General features: G+C 40.0%; 1 protein-coding gene across 10 annotated transcripts in view; it reads left to right on the forward strand.

Annotated features, from left to right (window-relative positions):
* The first annotated feature begins 1,717 nt into the window (after positions 1–1,717).
* The window catches only part of LOC121726768 (fasciclin-3), a 170,714-nt gene continuing 159,407 nt past the window's right edge, over positions 1,718–13,024 (forward strand). For all 10 annotated transcript variants that reach the window (XR_006035579.1, XM_042114259.1, XM_042114260.1 and 7 more), the window contains exon 1: positions 1,718–1,957. The gene's annotated coding sequence lies outside the window, so the exon portion shown is untranslated. The remainder of the gene's footprint in view (positions 1,958–13,024) is intronic.

Consider the following 13,024-nt stretch of genomic DNA (forward strand, 5'->3'; position numbering starts at 1 on the left):
GGTGAAAGAATTTTTAAAATCAGTCCAGTAGTTTTTGAGCCTATTCGTTACAATTAAACAAACAAACAAAGTTTACCTCTTTATAATATTAGTATAGAATTTATTAAGTTACTAGATGACACCCACAACTTCGTTGCGCCAAAACTCGTTTATCGCGCGGGAACCGTACATTTTTCCAGGGCAAAAAGTATCCTATGTCCTTTCCCGGGACTCAAAATATCTCCATGCCAAATTTTATCAAATTCGGTTCAGCGGTTTGGGCGTGAAGAGGTAACAGACAGACAGACAGACTAGACAGACAGACAGACAGACAGACTAGACAGACTAGACAGACAGACAGACAGACAGACGGACGGACGGACGGACGGACGGACGGACGGACGGACGGACGGACGGACGGACGGACGGACGGACGGACGGACGGACGGACGGACGGACGGACGGACGGACGGACGGACGGACGGACGGACGGACGGACGGACGGACGGACGGACGGACGGACGGACGGACGGACGGACGGACGGACGGACGGACGGACGGACGGACGGACGGACAGACAGACAGACAGACAGACAGACAGACAGACAGACAGACAGACAGACAGACAGACAGACAGACAGACAGACAGACAGACAGACAGACAGACAGACAGACACACTTTCACATTTATAATATAAGTATGGAAGTATGGATTAATAATGACCAATTTTATCTTCATCAGCGAGTAGCAACCGTGGTTCAGATTCATGAGGCTAGTTCTATATCAAAACGTTTTTTATTTTTGAATCCTTTCGAACTAGTTTTTGACCGGCAAGCCGCCAATCGCCTTGAAGCATACCGCGGGTTTTGTTACGGAAAACACCGATCTTGTACGAACTTCACCGAACGCACAATGAAAGTTTTACTCCAGTGTGGCAAGCGTAAATTTTTTGCCCCTTTTTCGGGAAATCTTTTTACTTATACTTTTTAAACGTATACAGTTTAAAAGTAGCTAAGTAGTCAATACTTAGGTCTCACACTATATAGTTAAGGAGTCATATTTTTTTTCATTGAAATAAGGGGGCAACGAGCAAACGGGTCACCTGACGGGAAGCAACTTCCGTCACCCATGGACACTCGCAGCATCAGAAGAGCTGCAGGTGCGTTGCCGGCCTTTTAAGAGGGAATAGGGGAGGGTTGGGAAGGGAAGGGAATAGGGGAGGGTAGGGAAGAGAATAGGGTAGGGGGATTGGGCCTCTGCTAAACTCAGTCACTCGGCGAAACACAGCGCAAGCGCTGTTTCACGCCGGTGAGAACGTGGTATTTCTCTGGTCGATCCGGCCCATTCGTGCCGATGCATGGCTCTCCCACGTATATTTGCATAAATACAAATAACCAACCTAATAAAAAGTAGCCTACTTATATCTTTATATATAAATTTTATTTAAATTAGTTTTTGATATTTAATGTTTAGGTACGGAATAATGTAAACATTAAACAGCCAATTCATATTGGGTTTCTTCCGTCTTTTCGCCTTTAAATTCTATTTGTAATGAATTTCAATGTTCATCATACTGTACAAACAATTCTTATAAATTGTTTTTTTTTGTGTTTTGCTTTCCTTATAAATATTAATTTATTATCTTGTTTACGTTTTTATTTTTATTGATTAATGATAATTAAAAAAAACTCGTAGGAAAATTTATGTGACTAGTTTGGCAACACTGTAGAATGTACCCTACACGCTACCAGTTTGCCGAGTACGTTACGAGAGTGAGCTTGCGTCGCGTCGCATCCCGGACCGAGTCTACTTTTACGTGACCATTTAGAACCGGTTTTGAAAGTGCTCTGAGGTGTGGCGTAGGCGGTTAGTGCCGCGTTCAACCGTAAAATACTTTTTTCAAAGTTCAAAATCAACTTTGTGATTCAAAATAGTGTGATTGTGGTTCATCACAGGTCTCTAATCAGCCTTATCGAGGTATGTATCTTATATCTGTATGACTTTTCATTATCTTTCCTATTTATCGGTTTATTTATTTGCACTGAACCTCGCGCCGATGCTACATAATAATTTTAAAATGGAAGAACAACAATAATATTGGGAAAGCGTTTTTATATATGGTAATATTAATTTCAAAATTTACTTATTTTTTAACGCACTTAAAATTCAAAGCTACATGCGGCGACCGGCGAGCTACTTTCAAATCCTAGGAACTGGTTTATGGCGCTATTTCGTAGTCGGCCAACAATTTTGTGTAGAATTATTCATCTCAGGAATGTCCGTAAAAAACTGATCAATATGTGCACTGTACTTCTTTTTTTCGCAGTGTAAAGCAATTCGGTATTCAAAATTTGAAAGGTAACTTCCTGCAAAAACAATGAAGACGTGAGTGAGGTGCACCGTGTAAATATTTCGAAATATTAGTATTCTTTTGAGTCTAGAGTCTAGACGTTATATTATACTTTATACCTTTTCATTGCAAATTGCTATGCTTTACTGTTATCAGTATACGTCTCCAATGTCCATAGCATAATATTATCATCTTCATGATTTTAAGGTAGGGTGAACATGACTAGTGATTGGACAGTACTAGTCATGATTGGACAAGGCACAAAAACACTATATTTATTAAGGTTGCTTTAAAAACTACCTGTTTTTCTTAAAAATCGGACGTTCTAATAATTTAAAAACAGGCAGTTTTTATACCAACCTCAATAAATATTGTGTTTTTATGCTCTGTCTAATGACTAGTACGGTCCAATGTACTAGTCATTTATAAAACGGCTCCGTTTTAGTATGGAAGTCGCGCGGCTGCCGCACTACTCGCGACTTAATTGTGAAGGCAGCCTTAAGGAGTGAGCACACTGAGACGGGCCGTGCCGGGGCTCATCGCAAAAATCCGCCTCCATACAATTTGTATGGAAGTGGAAATCCGCTGGGCCCCGACACAGTGTGCGATACGCGCATCCGCTTCCATACAAATTGTATGGAGGCGGATTTTTGTAATGAGCCCCGGCACGGCCCGTCCCAGTGTGCTCACTCAATTAAGATTACTTTACAACCAAACTAGATGACGCCTGACGGTGAAGAGGTAACAGACAGTCAGTCAGACACACTTACATTTATAATATTAGCTTACTAATTTTATCCTTAGATAAAAAAGTATTAAAAAAAAAGACGGGTTGCACTGCGGGAGTGCCGGCAGAAGTGAAAACTTGATTACTAACGTTGTGCATTATTTTTTTTAACCCATTTTTTATGAAAAACAATAGATTGTTCGATTAATCGATTTCGATTTTACAACAACCAACCGTCTCCAACCGTCTTACGGTTTTTCGATCAGCACGAGAATCTGGCGCGAGTTTTACAGTTTTTACCCATCCCACAAAAGTGCTCAACGCCGCTAAAGAAGTTTTCACTTCAAAAATAGATACTTATTTGGTCTGAGAGCTGAGTCTAACCTTAAAATATTATGTCGAAGCGCGCCGCTAGTTATCGCTATTCGGTTCAATTCTAACAAGTTATTTAAAACTTGTTGCTTGATAGTGGTTACCCAATAGTTTCCAGTGGTTTTTAGGAATGTACCTGACCCTAACTTGACTACATACTTAATTATCTCAAAATCTGTAAGGTCTAGAAAACTGATTTTTTTACACAAGTATTACTTCAGTTCATGAAGATTAAATGCTCAAGACGATAACACGATTACTTACTAAAAATACTTTTTTTCATAATCATTATAGTTCTTTAGAATTTTCGAATCGTTTTCGAATCTATCTAATTAAAAAAAAAGTTGACCGTGGCGACAAACTTACGAAATTACCCCTGACCACATTTCGCAGTTAAGTTTCTCGTAATATTCTATGATAATTAACAGTAAATTTAATTTTCCCGCCTCATTTGGTATGCAAAGCGTTAGTCATGGCCTCTTTGTTCTTTGTGCAAATTTTCTTTATCGAACTTTAAAGTGGTTGTTATTTTTAGTGGCCTGCGCGCTGCGGCTTCACACGTGAAATGAATTTTCAAGCTATTGTGTACCAAATTGTATATATACCGCGCATGTGTCCATATTTTGTGGTGTTTAGTAGGATAACTTTCGGAAGCTATTTCTCAACATTTTAGTACTGAGTGATTTTAAAAGTGAAAAAATTATAAATAAAAATACGTGTATTTTTATTTTTAAACTATATTCAAATTTGGCAGGAAGGTAAAATTGCACCCTGCATATTGTGGCCAAATTTAATAAGCTTTTATTAACTTATGAAATGTAGTTATTGATAGTGAAAATTTGCTTTGCTGATTACTTTAAGCTGTACGTTTTAACGTACAATATTAGTCAATAGTACTATATTCATCAATAGAAAGAACCAACAAGGAAATTCAAATTCAGATTGTAGGAAGTCAGATGGAGCCATCCGTTTGACCCTTCCAACCAATTAAAAAAAAAACCTTCATTGACTAATGAGAATCTTGTTAGTATCCCACGAGGGATGACGTCACAGGAAACGGCATCTGCTGCAGAATTTAAGGCTGTGAAAGTGCCGTTTGTACCTTGGATTTAGTACCAGCGTAGTGCGAGTTATGAGTCAGAAGGCTTTCACCTCGGTACACCGGTTTGTCCAGTCTGCCATTTCACTATTAACATTATTGGCCATTAGGGTTTTTATACCTAATTTTACTTTAATTGATGGTAATTTCATGAGAGACATTGTGAGAAAAACGTGCGAGTGCAGAAAAGTGAAATGCAAAGCGTAATATTAGTTGCAAAATCGAGAAGGCGAGGACTTTTACTAAATATACCTAACCATAAATAGACGAAAACAGTACCTCCTGTTTAGAAGTCATTTAATAACCTACTGGCCGAGTGAAACGTCGAAACAACCAGCAGTTAACAAGTCAAAAAGTAGACGGAAAAATGTGCAAAAATTAATACGCTTACGAGATTCATGTAGGTCGAAACAATTGAATTCGTTACAAAACTGTATTTAATTGCCCACTTTTTCAGATAACGGTTAAAATCTCACGTTTTCGTGTTAGTAGTGCTGTGTTTGTTTTACTTTCCATGTTTATAAAGAACGAAAGGCGAAGTGGTAAGTATAGAATAAAAAATAAAAGGATGTCGAATGTCGATATCGGGAGTTCAAACGATGCCTATTGCCTACCTGTACCCAATAACCTTTGTCCTGAGTCCTAAGACAACAACGGAGATCCATACGATGTCTAAATTGCAATGTGCTTTCGACCGCTTTAAAACAATATGGGTCAGACTCCCGACCCGAGTGTCCTGTCTCGTTAAATTGACGTAATCTAAGATCAAAGATTATAACCAGTCGATCAAACTTTGGTTGAATGGAACGTAGCCCGAGACGGACAATGATGATGAGGACGGAAGTTTTTTTTTATGAAATAAGGGGGCAAACGAGCAAATGGGTCACCTGATGGAAAGCAACTTCCGTCGCCCATGGACACTCGCAGCATCAGAAGAGCTGCAGGTGCGTTGCCGGCTTTTTAAGAGGGAATAGGGTAATAGGGGAGGGTAGGGATGGGAAGGGAATAGGGGAGGGTAGGGAAGGGAATAGGGGAGGGTAGGGAAGAGTAGGGTAGGGGATTGGGCCTCCGGTAAACTCACTCGGCGAAACACAGCGCAAGCGCTTTTTCACGCCGGTTTTCTGTGAGAACGTGCTATTTATCCGGTCGAGCCGGCCCATTTGTGCCGAAGCATGGCTCTCCCACGATATTCAAATATCGAACCTTTGATCACATTTTACGGCGCATAAAACTTGAATACTTACATAGAAACGAAGATACGAAAGTAGTTATTATAAAAACGGCGTGATTTTACTGTTGCAGTAAAATTTACTATTGTAGTAAAACACGTCCAAATTGGGACGACGTAAGGATTTCATTAGGTGTGGATCCTTGTGACCTTTCTCGAAGTGCGCTAGTTCGTTAACTGAAGATTGGTTGAAAGTAAAGTACCTCTCCTACCTTGTTCACATTTCACATGCAAATAGAACACAAACTTAGATCAAAGAACGAAGATTCTTGCCAAGTTTAAGAGAGCCGAAACGTTATTAGGATTCGAAATATGAAAATTATTCAAATACTTAACCTGCCTGGTTCTTTAATTTCAGATTCTAAAGTATTAAACATTACTACTGACTCATTCGGTCGGACCGGGACCTGCAAATGTACCATCATCTTCGTTATCATCATGTTTATCATAATCATCACTAAAAAGTCGTCATCGGATTATCATTGCTATAGTAACATTAATTTTTAAAAGATACTAAAAGGTCTTGGTAGAACCTTTAAAGACTAAATTGCAGATTATTTACTCAGCTGGAAACATACATTAGCACTAATTACTGGAACTTGGCGCGATTGTAAAAGAGTTTTTAGAGAGAGTTTAAAAATTCTGCTTTGATAGCCTATTGGTGGCCTATTGATAAAAAGAAAAAAGTTTTACCTTTCAAATCACTGAAAGAGTTCCTTTCATCGATTATATTTTTTTTATATTTCGAACACTTTCATGCTTGTTTTTTTTTCAAATTCGTAGGTCAAACAAAAATAATATAGATGATGTACTTTACGCAATATTATAGCTTTCGCCCGATGAACAATCGCGCCCTATCCTTATAATTAACAATCACTTTCCATAATTAAGTCAGTCGTGAGAAAGGTCTTTGTTCGATATTCTTCGTTTTTCTGCAGCTCGTATTGGCAGAATTTATTGTCGGTTTTTACCATGAGAAGGTGTAAGAGAGGTTTTGCTGCATCAAAATGATTCCGGCATGTGTTGCAATGTTTCTTTGTTCATTGCTTGCAAAACATTCGTCATCGATTTCATACTGATCTTGCTTATTTCTCGGAACTGTAGGTACATAAAATGTCCAATCAATGCAACGTATATTTTGGTATTATTTATTACTAAAGATAAGCTTTCTTGCAATAATATTGTGAGTGTTTTCGATGCGTGGAAGTATGCTTGGGAGTTGGGAGCCTCAAAGGATCAAAGGATCTTCGGACCGAGCGAGGTGGTATCCTTGGTAGGGCAGAAGTCCACTGTCGTCATTTTAGACATTTCATAAGGTCGATTTCAAAAACTTCGTTAGCGCGATTTCTACACGTCTCCTAGGCTCTATAATTTTCATTTTGCTCTACTGTCTACGCCACAGCCCACTACAAGCAGTAGCGGCATCGATCGCTTGATCAATGTCGGTAGAAAATGAAACGTATAGCCTACTGCCTAGGTCATAAAGTGTTTTTTTTTTTTATGAAATAAGGGGGCAAACGAGCTAACGGGTCACCTGATGCAAAGCAAATTCCGTCGCCCATGGACACTCGCAGCATTAGAAGAGCTGCAGCTGTCGGCCTTTTAAGAGGGAATAGGGTAATATGGAAAGGTAGGGAAGGGAAGGGTATAGGGGAGGGAAGGGAAGGGGAGGGAATAGGGTAGGGGTTTGGGCCTCCAGTAAACTCACTCACTCGGCGAAACACCGCGCAAGCGCCGTTTCACGCCGGTTTTCTGTGAGAGCCGGCCCATTCGTGCCGAAGCATGGCTCTTCCACGTTGAATTTTATTTGAATTTTTGTCGGTGACGTCCCGGTGACGGCGGCGATGGACAACAGGCCAGGCGGTTGAGACTTGAGAGTTGAGGGTATTTAAAAGAGCACAGGCGTTCACGCTACGGTTTTTTGGGCATTGTTGCGCGCTTGTGGGTGTACTCTGTAGGGGTTTAAAGTAATTAGGGATGGCCCCGGATAATCCACTCGCCTGCAGGGCTGTCACGTGACAAATTTTATCATGACATATGGCTGTCTTTTTATTATGCAAAATTATAATGATGTGTTTGCGTTATTGTGCTTAATAATCCCGTTACCGTTTGAAATCAATTAATTTTGCTGTAGTATTTTAACGAATTCTTACTATACGGATGCTCGGTTTTCGAAGTTTCTGACAGGAGTCGAATACAGCGTTGATGATTGGTTATTTGACGTTCAAAATATATATATAATTATTTCGATTTTTCCGATTCCGAGATTCCAACTATATATATATATATATATATATATATATATATATATATATATATATATATATATATATATATCAGAAAATGTCTTTTTATTCGTGTTTTATCAATAATCGATAAACTGAAAAATATGACTCTTCCTGACATCTATTGGCGAATAATAATACTATTTTCTGAGCAACTAATTGTTTTAACGACCAGTAGATGGCGTTATTAAGTAACACGAAGTCAATGAGTGTTTGCTATACCTACCGAGCAAAGCTCGGTCATCCAGGTACTGATTAAATAAATAGATAAACTTCTGTCAAGAAATCTTAGGAACCGGGCATTAAAGAATATGTTTTCGTACCTAATATTTTGCAAATGTCAGTGCAATAGCTATTACATTGCAAATTGCAATTAATGTTTTGCTTTGCGAAAGCTAAGCCCGTGTGCAGAACATGTTAGCGAGCTTTGCCGTTGTCAACATTATTATTGTGTACCAACTACCAACTGTACCTCCTACCTTTTGAGTTTTGGTACATGAAAATTCTGAGAAATTCTCATTGAGTTCGAAATTAAAACTGCATATCCAGTGTTGCCAGGAAGATCGGATTAAAATAAGATTTTTAATGGGATCCGAGATTTATATTCGAGATAAAAGAGTATTAATTATCGTTGCAAACATCAAAAAATATTTGAACAAAAAAGACTGCAGTTTATACATAATATATATTTGCCCAATGTGCAGTAAGTATACCGAATTTGGATCGACTGTGCTTTGATAATTTGAGTCTATAAATTGTTAAATGATTTGTAACCTATTTGTAACTATATTCACAGAATAGATAATACTACAAGATATTTAAACAAAAAAAAACATAGACACTCGTAAGAAAGGGTAAAGATGTTGAATGTTGATCCTATATAGGACTCTCCTAGGATCCTATATAGGTTATACACGTTGCATACGGCCTACCGCCTACCCTTAGCATATGAAATGGCAAAACGATTGTAATTGATTAACACAAAAAGTATATCCTCTAATGGCGATGCGTGCTTCGAATCATGGAATTTTCTGGAACGAAACACGAAGGCCTGAGTAAATATTAATTGGTGATTTGGGCGAACGACGTACCTAACGTGCGCGCGAATCATTAATATTTTCCATAACCCTCGTTAAAGGTTTAACTTTAACTTGGGCAATCTGTATCTCTTTTATAATTGTTACGAAGAATCAGAGAAATAAAATGATTTGCATATAAGTCGAAGCAAGTAAGATCATTGAAGTGGCCTAAAGGCTTTAAGGTTATTTCTATAAAGGTTTTTTTCTGCAAAGGACGCTTTTGGGTAGGTTGAAACATTTCTATACGAAATGTTTCGACCTATCTTTCACGTCATATTTCATCTAAACAAACTTGAACGTTACTAAAATTGATTTCCCAAAAGGGAAAGACTACGGACCTCCATCACAAATCCTGACATACTTTTTCGTTTCATTCACAAATCCACTCCGTATCCCGGCCTTTAAAAACTTCTTTCTTTTTATAAAACACCCTATGGCATTTCTATATGGCTTTTATAATCGTAGTCAACAAGGAACTCTTATAGTTTCGGTCTGTCTGTCCGTCTGTCTGTCCGTCTGTCTGTCCGTCTGTCTGTCTGTCCGTCTGTCTGTCTGTCTGTCTGTCCGTCCGTCTATCTGTCCGTCTGTCTGTCCGCGGTTTTGCTCAGGGACTATAGGACTTAGAGCCGGGACACAAAAACACGACACGACGTCGTGTCGTACCACAACGCGACGTCGTTTCACGATGCGACGTCGTGTGATCGTGACGTGGGAATCTACGACGCGCGTCGTAAAAAACTACGACGCTACCCTATCTTTACCCTATATTGCGCGTGGCCAAGACGCACTTGGCTGGTTTTTTTTATTAGTTATTACTTATTATTATTTATTAGGCATATTATTAACTTACTTCGTACTTGTGATTGTCTCAAGTTGGCGTGTAACTTTGCAAAACCTGTCCGCTTTAAAATACTGTGGGGATTGGTATGGGGATATGGGGCTGTGGTTTTACCTACTTTAATGTACATGAGGTGTTTTACAATTCAGATGAAGTTTGTTATAATATAATTTGGGCCGAGTGAGGTACGCCGACCCGCGACCCCTAGAGAGCAGTCTTCAAACGGAACTTTTAACAGACTAAGTAATAATTTGTAGAATGTATATTCAGGTCTTAAGGGCAGTAGAGGTAATTTTAGTGAAACAGAAGTAATAAAAGATTCAAGTTATGTTACTTTAGTATTATGTATTCTGTGCTTTAGTTATGTACTCTGATATATATACGAAAGTATAGCAGATGTCATATATATATATATATATATATATATATATATATATATATATATATATATATATATATATATATATATATATATATATATATATATATATATATATATATATATATATATATATTGTTACGTGCTAGGGTTCGAGGATTTGGAGAGAAAGACCTGGTGACTCTCTTGAAGACTTTATTAACACTGCACTAAACACTAGGTCACAACACTTAGCACTAAGTCCAAACACAAATCACTAGGTCCAATCACTAAGCACTATCACTGTCCTAGGTCGTAGCCAAGTCGCAGGTTTCACTGGTTCACTCACTATTGATCACTCCGAAATCGCCTCGATGATAGCTCGAAAGGAACTGACTTGCCGTGCCTGCCTGCGGCTCTTTTTATATGGCGAGACGAATTCCAGAAATTTCCCGATTCACGTAAACAAGTAAACAACCGTGGGAAATTTCTAGGCGGCTCGGGCATGTACCACAATAAAACTGCCGTCCTTGCGATAAGTGCAGTAAGTTGAATTTAATTTAGACCTTATGTACTCAGTCATAAGGTCTAAATTCAAACACGCTAACAAATAAAGGGTAAACACGTAAACAAACATTGGACCTTTTTAGAAGGTTCGAGTATGTACTTGCGCACCACGTGTCCGTATACCATGTACCGTAACACTACTCCCCTCTTAGAGATGCTCGTCCCGAGCATCATTGTTACTGCCATGGTAACGCGCCAGACGGTCTATGTGTACCACTTTGAATGTCCCTCTTGGTTGCTTTTGAATCCTGTAAGTCACGTCATTCAATCGGGTAACCACTTTGTATGGGCCGTCCCACTTGGTCTGCAACTTTGGAGATTTGCCTTTTCGGCGAGTTGGGTTATGCAGCCACACCAGTGACCCTTCTTCGAAGCCGCTTGTATTCGATTTCCGGTCGTATCTGGTCTTCATGTTCTCACTTGACTGTAACCCATTTTCCCGAACCATGGCGTGTATATAACGCATCTTTTCCCTTAAATCGCAGACATAATCTGGTACGGTCTTTGGTTCTTCCGGTGATCCTCCTGTCAAAAGGTCTACTGGTACTCGTAGTTCTCTACCGTAATTGACATACGCCGGGGTAGCTTTTATGCTCTCATGCTCGGCGGTACGGTACGACAGAAGGAAGAGTGGTATATACTTGTCCCAGTCCTTTTGTTTGTCATCTACCAATTTCGCCAAATGCCTCTCAAGGGTCTGGTTAAATCTCTCAACCATTCCATCAGACTGTGGATGGTACGCGGTGGTCCTCGTTTTATGCATTCCCAAAATTCTGCACACTTCCTGGAAGACCTGCGATTCGAAATTCCTGCCCTGATCGGAATGGATTTCTAGAGGCACACCAAAGCGAGATATTACTTCTTCGACTAGCTTAGAAGCAACTGTTGTAGCTTCCTGGTTTGGTATGGCGAACACTTCGGGCCATTTGGTGAAGTAATCCATGACAACCATGAAATACTTGTTTCCTGATTCCGTTACAGGAAATGGCCCAGCTACGTCAACTGCGATTCGTTCCCACGGTGCGCCAACGTTATACAAGCGCAGGCTCCCACGGCTCCTTGTCTGTGGTCCCTTCACTGCAGCGCAAGTAGTGCATTTGCGGCACCAATCCTGTACATCATCTCGACAATGCAACCAGTAGAATCGTTCTCGCACTTTCGTTAACGTCCTCTTTACTCCTAGATGACCTCCTGATACGCCATCATGCATTTCACGGAGAACATCCGGTACTCTCGTTCTTGGGACAACTATCTGAAGATGGAACTCTCTGCCGTTGGTCTTCTCCCATTTCCGGTAAAGTATTCCGTTTTGAAGAATCAGACTGTCCCATTGCGCCCAGTACGCCTTAGTGACAGCGCCAGTGGGTGCAACCTCACTCCAGATTGGCTTTACGTCATCCCGTTTCTTCCATGTGATGATGTGTCGAAGGTCGTCATCTCTTTCTTGAGCCTCTCTCATAGCATCATTCTCCCATGGACCCAAAGGACTTGTTTTCGTTAACTTTAATGTTACTTCATTAGATTCCTGCTTAACACAATGTTTGCAGTCTTCTGAACACGGCCTTCGCGAAAGTGCGTCGGCATTCCCATGTGCCTTTCCGCTGCGGTGTTCCGTCTTGAAGTCATACTCCTGGAGTTGTTCAATCCATCGAGCTACTTGGCCTTCTGGGTTCTTGAATTGTAGTAGCCACTTCAAGGCTGCGTGATCAGTTCGCAGTAAAAACTGTCTGCCGATGAGATACTTGCTGAAATGTTGTAGCGTCTTTACGACAGCCAAGAGTTCTCTTCTTGTCACACAGTAGTTTCTCTCTGGCTTAGATAAAGATTTGCTGAAATATGCAATTACAACTTCTCTTTCACCCTGTTTTTGAGATAACACCCCTCCAATGGCCGTGTTGCTTGCGTCCGTGTCGACTATAAACTGACCTTCAGGTTGTGGATACCCCAGGATTGGTGTTTCACACAGATGTTTCTTTAGTTTCTGAAAAGAATCTTCGGAAGTCTCGTCCCAAATAAACTGTCGTTTATCTTCTGTCAGCCGATGTAATGGCTTGGCTATCTCTGAGAATCCCTTAACAAAACGCCTGTAGTAGGAGCATAGGCCAAGAAATGCCCGCACTTCGGTTTTGTTCTTAGGGGTT

This window comes from Aricia agestis, chromosome 5 (genome assembly GCF_905147365.1).
Source record: "Aricia agestis chromosome 5, ilAriAges1.1, whole genome shotgun sequence".
Lineage (NCBI taxonomy): Eukaryota > Metazoa > Arthropoda > Insecta > Lepidoptera > Lycaenidae > Aricia > Aricia agestis.